General features: G+C 36.8%; 1 non-coding gene across 1 annotated transcript; it reads left to right on the forward strand.

Annotated features, from left to right (window-relative positions):
- Positions 1-13,018: 13,018 nt before the first annotated feature.
- Positions 13,019-13,125, forward strand: LOC141681406 (small nucleolar RNA R71). Its single transcript, XR_012558848.1, has one exon. It is a non-coding gene; the product is annotated as a small nucleolar RNA R71 (small nucleolar RNA).
- The last annotated feature ends 9,453 nt before the right edge of the window (positions 13,126-22,578 follow it).

Genomic DNA, 22,578 nt, shown 5'->3' on the forward strand with positions numbered 1-22,578 from the left:
GCAGATTTTTCTAAGATAGCCGGTCCACTGACTAGACTTACTCGGAAGATAGAAAAGTTTGTATGGACAGAGAAATGTGAGGAGAGTTTTCAAGAACTGAAAAGAAGGCTGGTGTTAGCACCAGTGCTCGCTCTTCCCGATGGAAAGGGAGAGTTTGTGATATATAGTGACGCATCGCATAAAGGATTAGGATGTTTACTAATGCAGCACGGCAAAGTTATAGTGTATGCCTCTCGGCAATTGAAGGAATATGAGAGCAGCTACCCTACGCATGATCTAGAATTAGCAGCCATAGTGTTTGCCCTAAAAATTTGGAGACACTACCTATACGGTGAGAAATGCGAGATCTACACTGACCATAAGAGCCTCAAATATATTTTCACTCAAAAGGAACTAAACATGAGACAGAGGAGATGGTTAGAGTTGATAAAAGACTACGACTGTGAAATTTTGTATCACCCGGGTAAAGCCAATGTGGTGGCTGACACCCTTAGTAGGAAGGAAAGACTCAAGATGATAATGACATCGGAGAAGTTGATTAAGGAATTTGAGAAGATGGAAATTAACGTGAGAATGACCGGTAGGGGAATGAAAGGGTTATTTGAGATTAAGCTAGTGCCAGAGCTGATTGAAAAGATACGAATATGTCAGGAAAATAAGATGAATGATGAAAGAGGAACCTTGACCGGTGAAGAAGTAAGATACGAGAAGGACGAGAAAGGGATCATGAGGTATGTGTCCTGAATTTGGACTCCAAATGTGCAAGAGTTAAAGGATGAGTTGCTGCAGGAAGGGCACAACTCTAGATATTCAATCCACCCAGGAAGGCGACCTTAAGGAATATTATTGGTGGCCTAACATGAAGAGAGAAGTAGCAGAGTGGGTTAGCAAGTGCTTGATATGCCAGAGAGTGAAGGCTGAACATCAGCGACCTAGTGGACTATTACGACCCCTATAAATTCCGGAATGGAAATGGGAGCATATAGCCATGGATTTTGTGACAGGTTTACCAAGAGCAAAGACCAATCACGATGCCACATGGATTATCAGATAGATTGACCAAGTCCGCACACTTCCTACCAATCAAGGAAGGATACATCGTAGACAAGTTGGTAGATATTTACTTGAAGGAAATTGTAGTAAGATACGGCGTTCCTGTAGCCATAGTGTCAGATAGAGACCTAAGGTTTAATTCCCGATTTTGGAGAAGCTTCCAGGAATGCGTAAGCACCAGACTAAACATGAGTACCGCTTACCACCCCCAGACTGATGGACAATGCGAAAGGACTATTCAGACCCTAGAAGATATGCTACGAGTATGTGCCATTGATTTCAAAGGAAGTTGGGATGACCACTTACCCCTGATCGAATTTGCTTACAACAATAGCTATCACGCCAGCTTAGGAATGCCCCCGTATGAAGCTTTTTACGGAAGAAGATGTTGCTCTCCCCTGTGTTGGGATGAAGTTGGAGAACACAAGATATTAGGACCAGAGTTAGTCTAGCAGACCAGAGAAATTATGGTTCGTTTCCAAGACAATAACCTGTAAGTGTGTGTGTGATAAGTGTGGGGTCGTGAAGTGTGAGTATTTACATATTATAGTATGAGTTGTGTGAGCTTAGATGGCATGGCTTCCGAGACTCCTGACCCCGGGTTTTGGGGCCCCACATAACGAGATTCTCTACAACTTGACAATGGCCTAGGCTTCCAATTTTGATCACTTTTCATCATATTTCCTTTAAAAGCTCATTTCTTCATATAACTGATACCTGAAATGCAATAACACAAAAACACATCAAAATACCAATAACTTGAGTCCAAAACACCAATTTAAGTTTGTAATAAAGCATTCCAAGTGGATATAAAATCCACTTATCATACCCCCAAACTTGAATCGATGCTTGTCCTCAAGCAAAAAGAGACTTAAAACTACAAAACAAACCTAATGCATAAATGCAACTACGTGAATGCAACTAAATGATAATGCAATCGATCCCCTCAGAATAACCATAACCAAATGAATAAGCCAATGCCTCTAAAAATACAATGACTTAAAACAGAGTTCGAATAAATCCTACAAACCAACTCACAAACCAGAAACTTGCGTGTGTGAAATGCTTAACAGATATCTCTTGATACTAGATCAATAACCATAACTTATCTATCATCGAAACAATCAAAAGTTTATAATTAGAATAGACAATAAACGCATTATGACTCACAACACCTCCTTTCTACTAGAGTTATACAAGGATTCACACTATTATTGAACACATAACAAAGATGTTTATTTGACCGTGCAATGAATGAGGTCCCAAAAGACTTATGCAATAATAGCCATGTAGCGAGCGTCAGGTTAGCGGATCCCAGACTATAAAAGCCTTAGGTCACAAGGTACAAAGTCTCCTAGAACTTAATAACTCGAGTATTAAAGAGCTCACTCTTGATCAATTATGCATAAACACATACTTTTTTTTCTTTTTTTTTCTCTTTTCTCTTTTCTCATTTTTTTCAATAATTTCTGAATGAGTGCGTTTTGCTTTATCTCATTCAACCCTAGACTTCTCATAAAAATATGAGTCAGCTACTAGCCATTTGACGCCTAGCCTTACAACAACTAGCAATGAAATCTAAGTTTTTCTCCAGATAAAAAAAATTAGTGTTTTTACGTCACTACGAGAATATCACAAATTCTAAATATAACCAAGTGATTAAATCTCAACAACAAACAAGTATGATCATGATCTAGATCAAAAGCAACCCTATAAGACTTTGTGAAAATATTTGTTTCTGGCATGCAAATCAATTTATTAGGACTTAAACATCCCTCTATTCATCATCACCACACTCAAATCAATATCAACTTATCAAATATCATAGTTCATCTTAAGGGATCAAGCTAAATATGCATGAAAATGCAACTATATGAAATCACATAAAAACAAACAAATATGTCCTAAATGAACAATTATGCAAAAATATGAATGAACTACAACTAAACATGCAATATGAATCTATATGAATCTATATGGACACACACACACTACTAATCCTTACATTATCACCCCCAAACTTAAAATTTTCAATATCCTCATTGAAGGCAATAATAAGGATTTCAGGCATACCTAATTAGCGGGAGAGTCACCCTCGTCAGGTGGAGGATCAGGTGGCCAATCAACCTCGCCACCAGTGTCTCGAACAACAGTACCGAAAGCGTGTGTTAAATCTTCAGCAAAATATCGGTGGATGACATGCATGGCCTCCATACGCCTAGTCAATCTTCTATACTGGGCATCACCAACACCAGTCCTATCAATTACCTGTTGTATATGAGAAGAACCCTCTGTAGGCACGGGAATATCCGTCCAGCCACTCTCTTCATCATCAAAAATATATCCCAACCCCTTATCATGGGGTGCACCTAAGAATGAATAACTCAAGTGATCTGGAATTCGGTTGAGCTCAAGTGTGGGAGCTTCTTGAATAAATTGTTTAAAACACTACTGAGAAATTTTCAGCTCTGCTAACCCAATAGAATCAAATGGCATATCCAACTTCCTCATCCACGGAGGTGCATTCAAATCCTGCAATTTCTCTGAACCTTCTTTATCTTTAATAATTGATTCCCCTATTAAGGATCTCTCTAAGGTATCTGACTTTGGCAATTGCTCAAGTTTCGAATTCACAACAGAGTCTACTCACTCTACTTTAAAGCACTCCTCTTTAGCTGTGGGTAACTTTATTGCCTTGAACACATTAAAAGTGACCTTTTGATCGTAAACCTTCATCGAAAAAACTCCTTTTTGCACATAAATCATAGTTCGGCCTGTAGCCAAGAATGGTCTTCCCAAGATAATGGGAATCTTCTTATCTTCCTCAAAATCAAGAATTACAAAGTCAGCAGAAAAGATGAGTTTATCCACCTTGACCAAAATATCCTCCACTATACCTCGTAGATAAGCGATGGAACGGTCAGCTAGTTGCAATGACATGTATGTTGGTTTCGGATCAGGCAAACCAAGCTTCTTGAAGATGGATAAGGGCATCAGATTGATGCTAGCTCCTAAATCACATAAACACTTGTCGAACGACAAGTTTCCGATGGTGCAAGGAATAATGAAGCTTCCGGGATCTTTAAGCTTCGGAGGCAACTTTTGTTGCAGCACAGCACAACATTCCTCCGTTAGAGCAACATTCTCTAAGTCATCGAGCTTCACTTTCCGAGAGAGAATACCTTTCATAAACCTCGTATAACTAGGCATCTGTTCAAGAGTTTCAGCGAAAGGTATGTTGATATGAAGTTTCTTGAACACCTCCAAAAACTTCTCAAACTGCTTATCCAGCTTTTTCTTCTGCAGCCTCTTAGGAAAAGGAGGTGGAGGATAGATCTGTTTCTCCCCTATATTACCCTAAGGAGGAGTGTGTTCCACAGTAGTCTTCCTTGGTTCCACCTTTTCTTCCTTCTACACTTCTTCTTCAGCCACAACTGTATTTTCTGAAACTTGAGATTTTTTAGGCTCTTCATCTTGCTGAATTTGGGGGTTTGCGACCTTTCCAGACCTTAAGGTGATGGCGTTCACCTGTTCTTCAACTTCCCTCTTGCCTGGATTTGTTTCTGTATCACTAGGAAGCGTTTTTTAGTGTATACTGAAAATATTTATTTGAAGTATGTACATTTATTTCTGGCCAGTTTATTTGAGAATCATTTGAATGTTTACATGTTGTCTAATATTATATATTGTGAACAATCTAGTATCAAATGGGATACAGAATATTAGATTGTTAAATACGGTTATATAATATAATAAGGTTCACAGCACAGGTGGTGTTGGACAATCCACTGGTATGGCTGTAGTATTATTTAGATTAGTTTATATTGACTAATAAATAATACTAGTATACTTTGTGTATATTGAACAGGATCAAATTTAGAATTGTTCCCTTAATACTGATTAAGAAGGAGAACTAAGATTCTATGTTATTATTAATGCTTAGGTTCTTAATCCGGAAATAGTAATTGACACGTGTATATTATTCACATGCTTTGATTTATATATGAAATAATTATTTTGAATTATATCATTATATTTTGGGTGATGGAATTATATACATGGTGGATATTATTTATTGAAGGAATCCATGTCCTGATAATATTCGGGTTAATGATGTCCCCTTGAAAGCTCAAAAAGATTTAATTATGTGAAACCCTGCAGGTGGAATTTATTCTGGCATAATTAAATAAAGGTTGAGTGGATGATCAAGGATAAAAGATATTAATTAAATAAATTATCAGTAATTTATTTAATTAGTGGACATATGATATTTTAAACATGGGGAATTTAATAAGCAAATAATATTGGAACCGAATTAATTAAATTACGGTATTAGGAAAGGTAGTGCAAATATTAATTCTTTAGTGGATTGAATTAATATTTAATTACATTGGGCTAGGCTCAAGATGTAATTAGAAGGCCCAACCTAATTATCCATGGTCCCTATTGTAGCCTATATATATTCTTATTCTCTTCTTGCTTGGAATTGTGTGAAAACATATTGTAGCCACCAAGGAGCAAGAAGGGAGGATAACTTGAGAAGACGGAGGTCACACTTCGCTCAAGGGAATTTGGGAATACAATAGAAGAGCGTGGAATCAACCATTAACAAGGTAATCCTCTTTTCGTAATTTTTATCGTAAAACGTAGTAACACCCTAAGTCCGTGGTTCCCAACAATTGGTATCAAGAGCCTGGTAATGGGTTCTACATTTTATGGTATAATGTCCATGTCGTAATTATATATGCGTGTATATAGTGTTTTGCTTGTATTGGTTTTGATGCAGGTTGTTAATCCACTATTATGGCCATGTATATTTTAATTATGTGTTTGGATCCCACGTAGTTTAATCGTGGTTAATTTTTGTTTTGGTTTCCACGTGGTTTAATCGTGGTTGTAATTTACACGAGGGTTGATCGTGTTAGAATAGATTTTACAAAATTAGTTTTGTATTAAATCTATTTTTTTGTAATTGTTCCGGGTATTTTGTAATTGTTATGTGCGGTCGGAAATCAATTCCCGTAGTTTTTTGTTCTGCTGTGCGATTACAAGGGGCTGCTGGGGCTGCTGTGGCAGCTGGGACTGCGGGGGCTGCTGGGGCTGCTGAGGCTGCTGGGGCTGCTGCGGCAGCTGGGACTGCTGGGGCTGCTGGGGCTGCTGGGGGCATCGGGGCGCGCTTGGGGCAGATTTTTTTTTGAGAGCAGGATTTTTTTTCAAGGGCCATAATAGTGGAAAATTTATTTTAATTTTTTCCATTAAATTTTAATTATTACTTTAATTTATTGATTATGTGTGTCGTTAATTATGTGTGTAATTCTTTTAAAATTGCATGTTTAACTTAATTAGGATGACATGGACGTAAAATTTATTTATTGCTTTAATTAAATGTTATATGTTGCTAAAATTATGTGTGTATTTTGAATGCATGATTAGACATAATTATAACAACATAGGGCCCCATTTAATTTTAAAATTCCTCAATTTTAATAAAAAAAAAATTCTAAGTGGGAGAGGGAATTAATATGAAATTAAATCCCATGGTCTCCATTATTGGTTGTAGGTAATTTAACATAAAGACGAATATAAATTATATATACGTCACCCATCGTGGCATGTAATTTGTGGTGTCTAGAATGTTATAGAAATTACTAGAACAAACTTCTTAAATTAATAAATTTTGAAAGGAATAAATACGGATTTTCTTTATTTCTGATTTGGGGCGATTTTGTCAAAAACGGGTTCATCGAACTTGTAAGGCTGTGGGTTTTAAGCGAGACCGATGTGACTCCTCCACTACCTGGAAATCAAACCATTGATGAATATTGAATTGAAGTTTTCTATTCAAGGCAAAATTACAAATATTGGAAGGTATACACGCCACCCATCGTGGCGTACCAAGTTCCATAGATTTCGAATAATTTAAGATTTGATGATGGTATACACTTAGCTACGAAAAATAATATAGTCCACCCCAGCGTGGCATATTGTTTAGTAATAGGACCGAAGTAACATTTAAACAAAATTAGGTGGTATACATGTCACACATCGTGGCGTACCAGAAGCTTATGGTGTTTAGATGTTAGTGCATTAAATTTTAATAATTTAGATCTTAATAATTAATACACCCTTATTTATGAATGATTCTCAGGATAAAATGGGCTTTAATCCACTATTCACCATACTTAAGGATAACAAACTTACCGGACCTAACTATATTGAATGGAAACGAAATTTGGACATTGTGTTGACTGTTGAGGAGTACAAGTTTTGCACTTATGAACCCAAGCCTGAACAGCCTGCTGCTGATGCTCCTGAAGATGAGAAAGAGTATTATAAATGGTGGATTAAGGCTGATGAGATGTCGCGATCTTACATTCTGGCAGCAATGTCGGGTGTTTTGCAGCATCAGCATCAGTCTATGCCACTGCTTCGGATATGCTCTTTAATCTCAAGGAACTTTTTGGAGATCAGAATAGGGCTGCTAGGCAAGTAGCCATGAAGGCTTTAATGAACACTCAGATGGCTGAAGGCACACCTGTAAGGGATCATGTTCTCAAGATGATGTCGCATCTGAATGAGATAGAGATCCTTGGTACTGAACTTGACGGGGAAACCCAGATTGACATTATCCTTATGAGCTTGTCCAAGAGTTTTGAGCAGTTCCGCTTGAATTACAACATGAACAAGAGGTAGTATAGTCTCGCGGAACTGCTGACAGAACTTCAGGCAGCTGAAGGATTATTTCGGCAGAGTGTTCAAGTGAATGTGGCTGAGAAAGGTTCTTCCTCTAAGCCGAAAGGTATTAAGAAGAAGAAAAAGGCTCAGACACAGAAAGCTGTGAAGGCAGTGGGAGTTCAGGGTGGTGTGAAAAAACCTATGGGAAAGTGCTTCAGATGCAAACAGTCAGGTCACTGGAAACAGGATTGTCCTCTTCCTAAGAAGACAAACAATACTGGTATGTCTCTTTCTCTAGTTACAGAAACATTTTTAGCGGCTATATCTACGAGCACTTGGTGTGTAGATACAGGAGCCACTGATCATGTTTGTAATTCTATGCAGGGGTTCCAACTATCCAGAATGCTTAGAGATGGTGAGATATACGTGTTCATGGGAGATGCTACGAAAGTAGCAGTAGTTGCAGTAGGAGTTATTCATTTATCTTTTGGTTCTGATAGGATTTTTGGTTTTGAACAATTGTCTTTATGTACCTTCTTTTAGAAGGAATTTAATTTCGGTTTCCAAACTTGCTTTGGATGGTTATAATGTTTGTTTGGATCGTAATGTTTCTATTATGATGAATAAACGAATTATATGTTCTGGTACATTGCAAGACAATTTGTATATAATTAATCCTAGTCAACCTGCACTGCAACTGCAATTTAGGGAATTGAACAACACATCTTCTAACTCTACTAAAAGAAAGGAACCTTCTAGTTTGAACCAAACATATCTTTGGAACTTGAGATTAGGTCATATTAACTTGAGGAGGATTCAAAGACTGGTAGTAGACGGGCCTTTAAGCTCATTGGCAGTGGAGCCATTTCCAGTTTGTGAATCCTGCTTGGAAGGTAAAATGACTAGTAGGCCTTTCAAGGTAAAAGGGAATAGAGCCAAACAACTGTTAGAATTGGTTCACTCTGATTTATGTGGACCCATGAATATCCAAGCAAGAGGTGGTTATGAATATTTCGTCACTTTCATTGATGATTATTCTAGATATGGGTACGTTTATTTGTTGCACCGTAAGTCTGAGTGCTTTGATAAGTTCAAAGAGTACAAAGCTAAAACGGAGAAGCGACTTAATAAAAGTATCAAGTCACTACGATCAGATTGTGGTGGTGAATACTTGCTTGGAGAATTTAGGGAATATTTATCAGAAAATGGGATAGAATCCCAGTTAACTGCACCAGGCACACCCCAGCAGAACGGTGTAGCAGAGAGAAGGAACCAGACTCTTTTAGAGAGTGTTAGATCGATGATGAGTTATTCGGATTTACCCAAGTCATTTTGGGGACATGCCTTAGAGACAACAGCTTATCTTCTGAACTTAGTACCTTCTAAGTCGGTTCCTAAAACCCCCTTAGAATTGTGGACCGGGGATAAACCGAGTCTAAGACATATTCGAATATGGGGTTGTCCAGCACATGTGCTGAACAAGAACGCGACTAAGTTAGAATCTCGTACGGAAATAAAGGTTTTTGTAGGCTACCCCATGGGAATGAAAGGATATTTATTTTATAGTCCGAAGAATCGGGATGTCATTGTTAGCACCAATTCAAGATTCTTAGAGGAGGAATATATAATGAATCACAAACCCATGAGTAGTGTCGTTTTAGAGGAACTAGTGGGAGGGACAAATAAAACCCATGAAGTTGTAGTACAAGTAGAACAACCACAACACAATGTACAACCTGTCACTAATACCACACCAGTGCCTCGTCGTAGTGGGAGGGTTGTTCAACAGCCTGATAGATTCATGTTTTTGGGTGAGTCTTCAGACTTGGTCTCTGGTGAACATGATGATGATCCTCGTACATACGAAGAGGCAGCACAAGACAAAGATGCAGATCTTTGGTAAAAGGCGATGGAATCTGAGATAGAATCAATGTATTCTAATCAGGTCTGGGAGCTCGTGGAACCACCCAAACGTATAAAACCTATTGGATGTAAGTGGATCTATAAGAAAAAGAGGGGATTAGATAAAAAGGTGAAAGCCTGGAAAGCAAGACTTGTTGCGAAAGGGTATACTCAGAAAGAAGGTATCGATTGTGAGAAAACCTTTTCACCGGTAGTCATGCTTAAGTCAATCCGTATTCTTTTATCTATAGCAGCTCATCTCGATTATGAGATTTGGCAAATGGATGTCAAGACAGCTTTTCTTAATGGAAGTCTTGAAGAAACTATCTATATGCAGCAACCAAAATGATTCATTAAGGAAGGCCAAGAGCATCTGGTATGTAAGCTTAAGAGGTTTATTTATGGACTTAAACAAGCTTCTAGAGACTGGAATATTCGTTTTGATCAGGCAGTCCAGTCATATGGATTTGATCAAAGTCCAAGCGAATCGTGCGTGTATAAGAAAAGTGAAGGTAATACAGTGGTTTTTCTAGTACTATATGTAGATGATATTTTACTCACCAATGTTGAGATGTTGTCATCAGTAAAGGCATGGTTGTTCAAACAATTTGACATGAAGGACTTAGGTGAAGCGGCATACATCCTTGGGATTAAAGTTATAAGGGATCGCAAGAAAAGGATGTTGGCTTTATCTCAAGAGCCCTACATTGATGAAGTATTAGCTCGTTTTAACATGCAGAACTCCAAGAAAGGTTTTCTACCTTTTAAGCATAAAGTTGCTCTATCTAAGAAGCAGTGTCCTTCGACACCTAAGGATATAGAGAGCATGAAAGCAGTTCCTTATGCTTCAGCATGTGGAAGCTTAATGTATGTTATGTTATGTACGAGGCCTGACATCTGCTTTGCTGTAGGCATGGTTAGTAGATATTAGTCGAACCCAGGTAAGGAACATTGGAGTGCAGTAAAAACTATACTCAAGTACCTGAGAAGGACTAAGGAGTATATGTTAATTTACAAGGCCTCGGATCTATTTCCTTTAGGATATACTGATTCAGATTTCCAATCAGATAGGGATAAGAGGAAATCAACCTCGGGATATATTTTTACTTTGGGAGGTAGAGCCGTTATATGGAGAAGTGTAAAGCAGAAATGCATTGCAGACTCCACCATGAAGGCCGAGTACGTGGCGGCCTCTGAGACTGCCAAGGAGGCTGTATGGTTCAGGAACTTCCTTTTGGACTTAGATGTGGTACCTAATTTGCCTAGGAGCTTGACGGTGTATTGTGATAACACTGGTGCTGTGGCAAATTCAAAGGAACCGCGAGACCACAAAGCAGCTAAACATATTGAACGTAAGTATCATCTCATACGAGGAATCGTAAAGCGAGGGGATATAGTTGTGGCTCACATATCATCAGAAGACAACCGAGCAGATCCTTTCACAAAGAGCTTGCCAACCAAGGTTTTTGACAAGCATGTGGAAGCGATAGGAGTCAGATGGATGGACACATAGATTTTTATGTAATAGTGGATTAAATAAACACTGATGTACACATAGAATATTTTGAGTATAAGTGGGAGATTGTTAGTGTATACTGAAAATATTTATTTGAAGTATGTACATTTATTTCTGGCCAGTTTATTTGAGAATAATTTGAATGTTTACATGTTGTCTAATATTATATATTGTGAATAATCTAGTATCAAATGGGATACAGAATATTAGATTGTTAAATACGGTTATATAATATAATAAGGTTCACAGCACAGGTGGTGTTGGAAAATCCACTGGTATGGCTGTAGTATTATTTAGATTAGTTTATATTGACTAATAAATAATACTAGTATACTTTGTGTATATTGAACAGGATCAAATTTAGAATTGTTCCCTTAATACTGATTAAGAAGGAGAACTAAGATTCTATGTTATTATTAATGCTTAGGTTCTTAATCCGGAAATAGTAATTGACACGTGTATATTATTCACATGCTTTGATTTATATATGAAATAATTCTTTTGAATTATATCATTATATTTTGGGTGATGGAATTATATACATGGTGGATATTATTTATTGAAGGAATCTATGTCCTGATAATATTCGGGTTAATGATGCCCCCTTGAAAGCTCAAAAAGATTTAATTATGTGAAACCCTGCAGGTGGAATTTATTCTGGCATAATTAAATAAAGGTTGAGTGGATGATCAAGGATAAAAGATATTAATTAAATAAATTATCAGTAATTTATTTAATTAATGGACATATGATATTTTAAACATGGGGAATTTAATAAGCAAATAATATTGGAACCGAATTAATTAAATTACGGTATTAGGAAAGGTAGTGCAAATATTAATTCTTTAGTGGATTGAATTAATATTTAATTACATTGGGCTAGGCTCAAGATGTAATTAGAAGGCCCAACCTAATTATCCATGGTCCCTATTGTAGCCTATATATATTCTTATTCTCTTCTTGCTTGGAATTGTGTGAAAACATATTGTAGCCACCAAGGAGCAAGAAGAGAGGATAACTTGAGAAGACGGAGGCCACACTTCGCTCAAGGGAATTTGGGAATACAATAGAAGAGCGTGGAATCAACCATTAACAAGGTAATCCTCTTTTCGTAATCTTTATCGTAAAACGTAGTAACACCCTAAGTCCGTGGTTCCTAACAGCGTTCCTGGTGGTCGATTCAGTAAGGCATTAGTAATTTGCCCTATTTGGTTCTCCAGAGTCTTGATAGAAATAGCTTGGCTTTAGCATATAAGAGCCTGGTTTTTGCACATAAGCCGCAACTCCTCCAATTCATATTTTTCATTCGAAGATACACATGCACCATGAGTTTGTTGTTTTGGCGTAATTTATTGCTGAAAACCAGGAGGGTTGAATAGCTTATTTCCAAACTGCTGGAACGGCTGCTGCATCGTATTCTGATTGTTACTCCAGCTGAAGTTAGGATGATTCTAGTTGTCAGGATGAAAAGTGTCTGGAACTGGTTGCTGCGATCTCTGAAAGTTGCTCACAAACTGATATGAGTCACTAGATATAGCATATTGCTCCGTCACATACGGACCTGCACACAGCTCACACACATTAATTATCTGCTTAACACCATAGTTAGCCAGAGAATCGATCTTCATGGACAACGCCTTTAGTTGAGCAGTGATAGCCATAGCTGTATCCACTTATGGAACTCCGACTACCTTGCCCTGTGGACATCTTTGGGTTGGATACTGATATACATCAGTAGCCATCAGTTCAATTAGATCATAGGCTTCCTTATAGCTCTTTGCCCGTAATGCTCCACCTGATGCTGCATCGAGTATGGGTCTGAACTGTGCTCCCAACCCATTGTAAAAACAATTGATGATCATCCAATCAGGCATTCCATGATGAGGACACTTCCTAAGCATCTCCTTGTAGCGCTCCCAAGCTTCACATAGCGATTCTCCCGTTTGCTGCGCAAATTGAGTAAGAGCATTCCTGATTGCAGATGTCTTTGCCATAGGGAAGAATTTAATGAGAACCTTTTGAGCAAGATCTTCCCAAGTAGTAATTGAACCAACTGGTAGAGAGTGTAACCAGCTCTTAGCCTTGTCCCTCAGAGAGAATGGGAAAAGTCTCAGCTTCACAACATCTTCAGAAACACCACTGAACTTGAAGGTGTCGCAGATCTCAATGAAATCCCTAATATTCATATTGGGATCTTCCGTTGGAGAACCCCCAATCTGGATTGAATTCTTCACCCATTGAATTTTGTCAGGTTTGATCTCAAAGGTATTAGCTGTGATAGTTGGCCGGACAATGCTAGATTGAATGTTATTGATCTTGGGTTGAGAAAATTCCATCAAAGTTTCGTTCATGCTGCTGGATCTCCCATTATAATGAGTACCTGAAACACAAACAAATAAACCGTGAGAGTAAAAGAGTCCGAGTCTATGAACTTTAACGACCACTGATGACAAGCACATAAACTAAAAATTAACATCAATTCCCTGGCAGCGGCGCCAAAAACTTGTTAGGGCGAAAACACGCGCTAATATTCACGCAAGTATATGCGTTCACAAGTAGTATAAGATATAAATCAGATTCGTTCCCATAGAGACTGGTTTAGGTTAAGTTCAATTTATGCACCTATGCAACAATGTATGGTTATCGCTCAATGCTAAGACAAATAAAAAATTGGGTTTTTATTAAACTAAGAGATTATACTAAATAACATTAACTAAGACAATTGAGGTCAAATTACTATATATGACAAACATGGGATTCTAACTTCATTACTACTTCATTCAATAGCCTTATTATTCTAAACCTTAGCATGTAATGGTGATGACACTAATCAAATAACACGAAACTATTAAACGCCAACTTTCATTGTACGAATACCCTACTACCAAGCATTCACAAAAGAGATAGAAGTTGAATAGACACCAATTATGCTTAGTCCTTATATGTCTATAAGAATTGAAAACATAACGGTTTAATGCGCAAGTTATCTATCGTGATTACATAGGGTAAGTAAGATGGTTAAAATTACCTACGAATCATGCATAACAAATACATGAACCTATGCTAGCATGGCAAGTTCAAAACCTCTATATTCACTGTCGCTTCAAAAGAGATTAACACGCTATCTTATATCTTAGCTATGCACATAAGACGAATAAGCACAACCAATACTAGGATATCAATCAATCACCACACACCAAGATATCGAAACAAATTAATTATTGAAATCCATAAGTAAATCCGCCAGAATCCCATGATAACGATTAGCCCATAATTGAACTCATATTCACCATGGGTTCCAATGAAAGCATGGTATACAACAAGGTCTTAATACACTGAATAATAATTAAAGTACGAATAAACGAGATCTAGGTTCAACAAGAACGAAAACGAGCATCCAAAGTTACAACTAATTCAAAGAATCACAAGTTGAAAACAAGATCTACTTTTTCGGAGTTGTTTTATGCTTCTAGGTCTTCTCCTGGATCTCCCAATCTTCCTGGATGATGAAAACCCTTTTTTTAAGTATATATAAACCCATATTGGACCTGGACCCTTAAAATCGTCAAATTCCACTCAAAAAAGGCTTTTTTAGCGAAATCAACGAAGTCAGCCACGTATCAGCACGCGGGTGCCTGACACCAGCAAGCGGGCGCCTTCTAGCATGCGTTCGCCTGCTAGCACGCGGTCTCCTGGCACCAGCAGGCGGGCGCCTGTAGCCTTTCTGGAAAATTCTGATGAATCTTATTTTGCCCATAACTTGAGTTCTACTAGTCAGAATTAGGCGATTCAACTATCCACACGAAGCTAACGAGATTTTATACAACTTGAAAATGGCCTAGGCTTCCAATTCTGATCACTTTTCATCATATTTCCTTTAAAAGCTCATTAATTCATATAACTGATACCTGAAATGCAATAACACAAAAACACATCAAAATACCAACAACTTGAGTCCAAAACACCAATTTAAGCTTGTAATAAAGCGTTCCAAGTGGATATAAAATCCACTTATCAATCTTACTCACTTGTTCATATGCTTTATATGCTTCTTAGTGATAAGTACTTCAATTTCAGCACATTTGTCATGTATGAGATAGGAAGTAAATTAGGGGATATTTAAAAGAGATCTAAAAATATCTATTATGCTAGATTTTTCATGATTCTAGCTAATTTTGTTTCTGAGAATCTCTCAATTGAGAACCCAACAAACAAGCTAGATTGTTGGGTCCAAGAGAGAAGAGTTATTGCTGATCTTAACAGGTCAAATCATCAGAAGGATGTTCCACTTGTATACATGCCCATCATGGAACATCTTCAGGTAAGTGAGGTAAACACTTCTATCTCCACTGCTTCTCAACCTATTTCTTTGCAAAAAACTGTGACAATGGCATCTGTGACTATGACCAATAGATGCCTACCCAAGCCACAAACCAAAAGTTTCAAGACCCAAGTCAAAGAAAGCCCCCACTAGTTTCTCTCAACAGAAGCTAGTTGTAAAATCCACGAAAAACCAAGAGGGGAGTATGAAGGGAAGTGAGGCTGGTGAGGGACAGGGTGAACATCAAAGAAGCCCTAAGAATAAGGTTGGAGAGGTGAGTGAATCCCATCCTGGCCACACTGCAGTTTTCCAACAAACTGTAGTGATTAATAAGGACAAAAGCTCATTGCTAGTTGCATCCTCCCAAAAGGATATGACTATTAAACAAAGCTCTCAGCCAAGAGCACAGGACAAAAGGGTAAGGGACACACGCTCACCCCAAACCCATGCTAGAAAGAAGAAATCTAAACACATTGGGGATACACAAGGTGCACACACAGTTCCTACTGTAGTCAAAGACTCAGTACCTGCACCTTCTCAAAGTCAGTTTGATGTGGATCCAATAAATATGGAGTCACATCCAAAATCTTTAACAATAGAAACACCAAACTCACCAAACTCAACCACAGATTCATTGGATATAGAGATGATTCATACATCAATTCCTGATTCTCCATTTTTAACTCTCATGGAGGAGCCAAAAATCCAAGCAAGTGAGCATCATCTTTTAGATGATTTGTTGGCTCACTTTCCATTTCTTTCTGAGTCTACTGAAACATCTGTGCAAAATCTCAAATCAATCACCACAGATTCAACAGTAGTCTCTACTCCAAACTCTATCATTTTTTCAATCTCGACGGATATTGTTTATCCGTCGACTAGTGATTATATCTCGACGGATGTGCTTAACAGCATTCATCCGTTGAAACTCTCAACTACTATTTTGACGGATGTTCCTCATCCGTTGAATATCACTGCACCACTTCAAACTTCAACAAATATTACAAGTGCAGATTATCTAGTAGTTGTACAATCACTTTTAAGACTGAGGGAAGGGAGTGAATTGAGTGAGAGGCTGAGTTGCTCTCAGGCAAAAGGAGAGGAAAAGAGTGAACACATGCAAGCTATTTCTTCCAGCTTGTCAAAAGTGAGTGAGGGGAGTTCCACCTTAGTAGGTGAAGGTGAGGGTGTGAGGGTGGGAAGCCAAGGGGAGCCCTTGATGCAAGAAAAGAGAGATAATGTGAGAAAAGCAAGTACAGAAGTATGGGAAGAGCCAATTGTAAGTGAGTTAATGGATGTCAATGAAGCTGAAAAGAAATAACTAATTCGGAAAGAATATCAAGCTGTCTTAGATTTTGTTTCTTATGAAGCTGAGGCATTTACTCACCCTATTTCAGCTTATCAAGTTCTAGCTGAACAAGACAATGTGGTTGCTGAAAGAATGCCCAACTTGGTGCACACTACTACTTCTATGTAAAGGGCCAAAGATGCCATCTCAACCATGCCACCCACAGCTTGGATGATGTTGACTATGGAACTTGTAGTTCTGAGGATATTTTTGGGGATAAAGAGTATTATGAAGGAGAGTTCATGGACATAGGGAGAAAAGTAGGCCCCAGCTCAAGATCAAACATTCCATCTTGGGTGTTTTCCAAAGAATGTGACGAGCATCATTTCAAGACTACTCTCTTTCACATAATTCAATAAACTCAGACAAGTCTTCAAGCCACTACAAATGCCAACACCAAGAGACTTCTTCAAGCTCATTTAGACTATCTTCAACTCCACCAAATCCAATCTCTCCAACATAATCAAGAGGTAACTACACTAAAAACTGAAATTGGTCAGATCAAAAAGGATGTTGCTGAAAGATTGAAGGCCAAGTTTCCTAACAGAACCATGCTAGACATCAACAGGAAATTGGTCAGATCAAAAAGGATGTAGCTGCTAAGTTGGAATCGAATGAGAAATCTAAACAGCTTCATGTTGTAATAGTTGACAAAGAACTGGATGACAAATGAAAGAAAATTGATGAAGCAATTCAAAAGAAGTTTGGTCCAATTGAGAAGAAAGACAAGTTATTTTCTCACTTCTCTCAGTTGAGACAAATTTCAATCAATGAAATGAGCCTAGGAAACTTAGAAAGGGGTCAACCCTCAACAATCAAGTCTTCAAAGGACAGTATGATTTTCAAGCCAAAAAGGAATTATCCAAAGAATTCAGCCAAAACTCCACTGGATATATCATATGAAACCCCTAGGCCAGATGAAAAGAAGCTGCTTGGAAGGTCCATAGCTTTCTTCAAAGAACCTAGAGACTCAGTGCTAAAGAAAAAGATTGCTAAAATTTACAGAAATGGTAAACTGATCTGTGTAGTGGTTGCATATCCATAATGTGCAGAAGCTAAGAAATAGGAAAATGTGAGGCTTAAACAATAACAAAATCAAGCTGCTTTAGAATCCAAGAACCAAGCTAACAAAGCCTGCAGTCACAGAAACTATTTTGCCAACTGAGAACTTGGGTGAAGGAAAGAAAGATGAACCAAAGCAGACAAAAAGGAAGTTTAGATACAAGATGCATGCGAAGAGAAAGATAAATTTTGATGAAGACAAGAAAGACTACATGCCAGCCCAATCTAAAACTTCAAGTTAACCAGCTATTCCTACAGTGAAGGAGGTTGAATTCAAGGTTGATTCTAACATCACCTTTCATGGTGATCCTATTGTTCCAAAGAATGAACGTATAGATTGGGACAACTTGCCTCTTCTAAACCTCCCCATATTTTCTAAACAAAGGAAGACAAAAGAAAGAGTGGTCAAAATAGTCAAGCCTACCAAGCTCAAATCTAAGCAAGTGATCAAACCCAAACCTACTATCAACAAAGGAGATCAACTCTTCATATGTGACATCAAAGAGTTTTCAGACATTAATTTCTATATGGATAAGCTTGGAGAAGTCATGTCTATTGATACCTATAAGCACCTTCCAGAAAGACTAGTCTTCAGGTACAAGGGTGGTAAAGAATTTACATGGCCACTTCACAGAATTCTCAATGAAGGCTATTCAACTCTAGTGACTATCTTCTCCTTAATCAAGAAAAACTTTGGATTCAACATATTAGCCAAGAAAATGGTACTAAACAAGATTGAGGAGATAATAAATAGCTATAGAGGACCAAATGCACTCCCAAGAGTATTATATATTCCTTTCACTAGATATAGGGTGCATTTGAGGCCATACTGGATCATGGAGTTCAAGGATGAAAAGAATATTAGAAGATTCTTCAGACTGGAAGATCATTTAAAGATTGCAAGCAATGAAACTCTAAAAGAAATGCAAGAAAAGATGGATCTAACAGATAATGAAGAATCATAAGTTTGCAGACAACTCCAAAACCAGATTAAAGAGAATGATGTGAAGCTGGGAAATAAGCCAAGACAATCAAGGAAATGATCTTAATTTGCTCAGTCTAGAGGAGCACCTTGAAAATAATCTGTAAGACACTTTACAAATCTTTCTTTATGAGAATTTTCAATAAACTGTAGCACTTGTAAATTTTAATCTACTACATTTCATTCTGTATTCATAGAGTGTTTTTTTACCATCAAGTTTCTCTTAATTTATGGCTACAATTCTAGTAGACATAAATTGGGGGAGATGGTTAGGAATATATTGTGTGCTTGATGATAACTTGAACAAAACACTTAGTAGAGTTTAGATAAGTGAAATTGTAGCTTTCAACGGATGATAATTTTCAATATCCGTTGAAAGAGTAGCTTATGTAACAATAAGACTAGTAGCACATTTCTGCATACTTGGATAGCTTAGTGAACTAGATATTGTAGATTGTCCAAGTTATGTTAACTACTATATTGATATGCAAGATAGGATGGTTAATTATAAATATTAGATGCCTTGTAATTTTATGTAAATGAAGTAGACTTAACTATCAAGAAGAAAGTCTCAACGGATGATTTACAAAACTTCAATGGATGATCAACATAAGTCTCGACGGATGATCAACCTGAGTTTCAACGGATGATCATATAAAGTTCCAACGGATGATCAATCTAAGTTCCAACGGATGTTCAAATTCAAAAGGGCAGTTGATAGTGACTTGACAGTCTCATGCATTGATTGTATGCAAATGGAATGTGGCAGCTTGTTTGAAGGTTTTAAAGAACAAAGAAGCTTTTCCATTTCCATCTTAAACAGATGATATTTAAAGATGCTGGAAAGAGAATTGTAGAAGCATAAAGTTAGACTAGATATAGTTTGTCTTATTATCTTGTCTTATTATCATGTATCTTGGTGATATATAAACCAAAAGTAGCAAGTTGAAATGCATTGAGAAAAATCGAAGTTAGCAAGAAAAACCAGATAGTGAAAAATATAAGTGATGATGTCAAAAATCACTGGAGATAACAATATCATTAGTGTCCTTGATCAAAGTATGAAGCAAGCCAAATGGACATATGATCTAAGGAGGAGATTAATGAACTATTATTTTTGATAATCAGCTAAGCTTGGGGACAACCCTAAGTAAGTTGTGTTGTTATCTTAGTTTGTATTTTGTACTTGTAACACTTAAAGTCTGTAAAAATGTCAAATGAGCATATTGGAGCCTTTTTCTATAAACAGTGTCAAGCCTAAGAATTCTATCTAGAAGAAGATCAAGAAGATCATGCCTCAGAAGAATTATGAAGAAGCTTGGAGTTGAATAAATCTGTTTTAGGAAAAATACTCTAAGTCAAGATCTCTACAAGTCACAGATTTTATGTTATAGAGAAGTCATTCGAGAACTCCAGAATGGCTTATCGAGAAGTCAGGAAAGCTATTAGAGAACTCAGAAAGATATCAACAGGCCAAATTGAAGACATGAAGGTTGGAGATATCGACAAGTCATTTCTTCACTAGAGAACTCAGAGTTATCGACAAGTCTACATTCATTAAAGAACTCTAAGTTATCGATAAGTCAAGTTCCGCTAGAGAACTCAGAGATGTCGATAAGTCAAAATTCACTAGAGAACTCAGAAACATCGACAAGTTATATTTTGACTAGAGAACTCGGAGACATCGACAAGTTAAATTTGACTAGAGAACTCTGAGATATCGACAAGTCAAGAAGCTACTAGAGAACTAAGAGTTATCGATAAGTCAAAGTGAAGATGTGAAGACTAGAGATCTCGACAAGCCAAAATTCTATTATAGAGAACTGAAGACCTCTACAAGCCAAACTAAATATAGAGTACTAGAGATCTCGATAAGCCAATATACTTATCGAGATGTCAAGTGTTCTATAGACCTAAACTGGAGATCTCAAGGTACAATCTCAAAGTACAAAGTTGCAGATCAGTTTAATATCCAAGATAAACAATCAACAAATAATCTAACAGTTGGATTGACAAGTCTACAAAAAGCAGCTTGAAGAATGTGCAAGATCAATGTTATAGATTAACTGATAAAGGAAGATCAAAGTGAACACGGGATGCTAAAGATATGCTAAGCCAGAAATGGAAGATCTACTTTTCTATAAATAGAAATGACAAGTGACAGTTTAGAAAAGCTAATAGCATGTCTTATTACACACTGTGTAAACCAGAAGTTAACTAAGTTATAAAGTTAATACTGGTCCTTAGTCAGTTGTAACAATTTAGATCAAATCTCTTATAACACTCTCAAGAAGAAGCTAAGCTCTTTATCAACAAAGAGCCTAAAAATTCTGTAGCAAAACAGTCTTAATTTTAATATAAAATTAAGTGAGTTTTGAAAATCCGTGTTCTTTATTTTTCTGCAAGCTTAAATTCTGCATGAACACATTTCATTACAAGAATTAATTTACTTTGTTCAACAATAAACATTCAAGAAAAGCTCAAAAACAGTAAAAAAAACATTCACCCCCTGTGTGTTATTCATTTCCTAACAAATAGATAATGCAAAATTTGTAAAGAATTTCTCTGTAGTTCTTGTACTTCAACTTGTAAGCAGCTGTGAACAATTCTGTTACACAGGGTTCTCTACTTAATATATATCTCTCTGGTGGAAAAATTCAATCCACCAGAAAGTTTTTAAATATTTGTATTTAATTGCTTTGTGATTTGATTTCTGTTATATTCTTATTTCGCACTATTATAAATTAAACACAGTTATTATTAGTAGAAGAATCATTCTTAAAATCAGAAAAGAAACCAGAATTACATTCAACTCCCTTCTGTAGTTCTTGTTTAGATTGTTTGGGAATAACAATTACTATTATATACTACAAAAAATCACTAATTCGTACTACAAATATCAATAATATATATTGAATAAATCACTAATTTACATTACTGTAATTTAGTGATTTATGCTTTTTAATCAATATTCATAATTGTATTTATAAAAATGATGATAAATTACTCGTTATAATTGTTGGTATCTAGTATAAAATTTGTAGTTGTCGGTGGTGGTGGTGTGTAAATATTGAGCAAGCAATGTTGGTGATGAGAAATAGGGGTCTCAAGAAATTGGAGGTAGATTAGGTTGCTTTAAAGATAGTGATGGAGATGTGAGCTATTATTGATGGTTGTCGACGCAGATGGAGGCGGTGGTTAACGGAGATGAAAGTGAAGATCAATGTGCCAGATGTATGTATATGTATGTAATATCTAAGTATGGGTGGATAATGTTACTGGAGAGAGACTGATGAGTGAAATATAGACTACGGGATATAAATATAATATGTGGTTCAGATTTATTTAAGTTAAAAATACTAATGATTGATAGAGTAAAGTTCTATGGAGTCCACTTTTAATTGGAGTCCTCGGAGTCCATATATGTTAAACAAGTAAAATATAGCTTAAAATATTGCAAAACATATTATTTTTCGACAAACATCACTATTCTATTAAAAATCTTGTAGATTGCATACATTTTACAAGCAGAACATTACAAAAATATATTATTCTACAAAACATGTTTAGTTTGCAGAACATAAATGTTCATGTTGCAGAACATATTGCAGAACATATATATTGTACTGTAAATATATGAGATTTGCATGATTTTGTTAAAGTTATGCTATTTGTGTGACATATTTTGCAAAATAACACGTTTTACAAGATATTTTATT

The sequence above is a fragment of the Apium graveolens genome, chromosome 1 (assembly GCF_009905375.1).
Source record: "Apium graveolens cultivar Ventura chromosome 1, ASM990537v1, whole genome shotgun sequence".
Taxonomy (NCBI): domain Eukaryota; kingdom Viridiplantae; phylum Streptophyta; class Magnoliopsida; order Apiales; family Apiaceae; genus Apium; species Apium graveolens.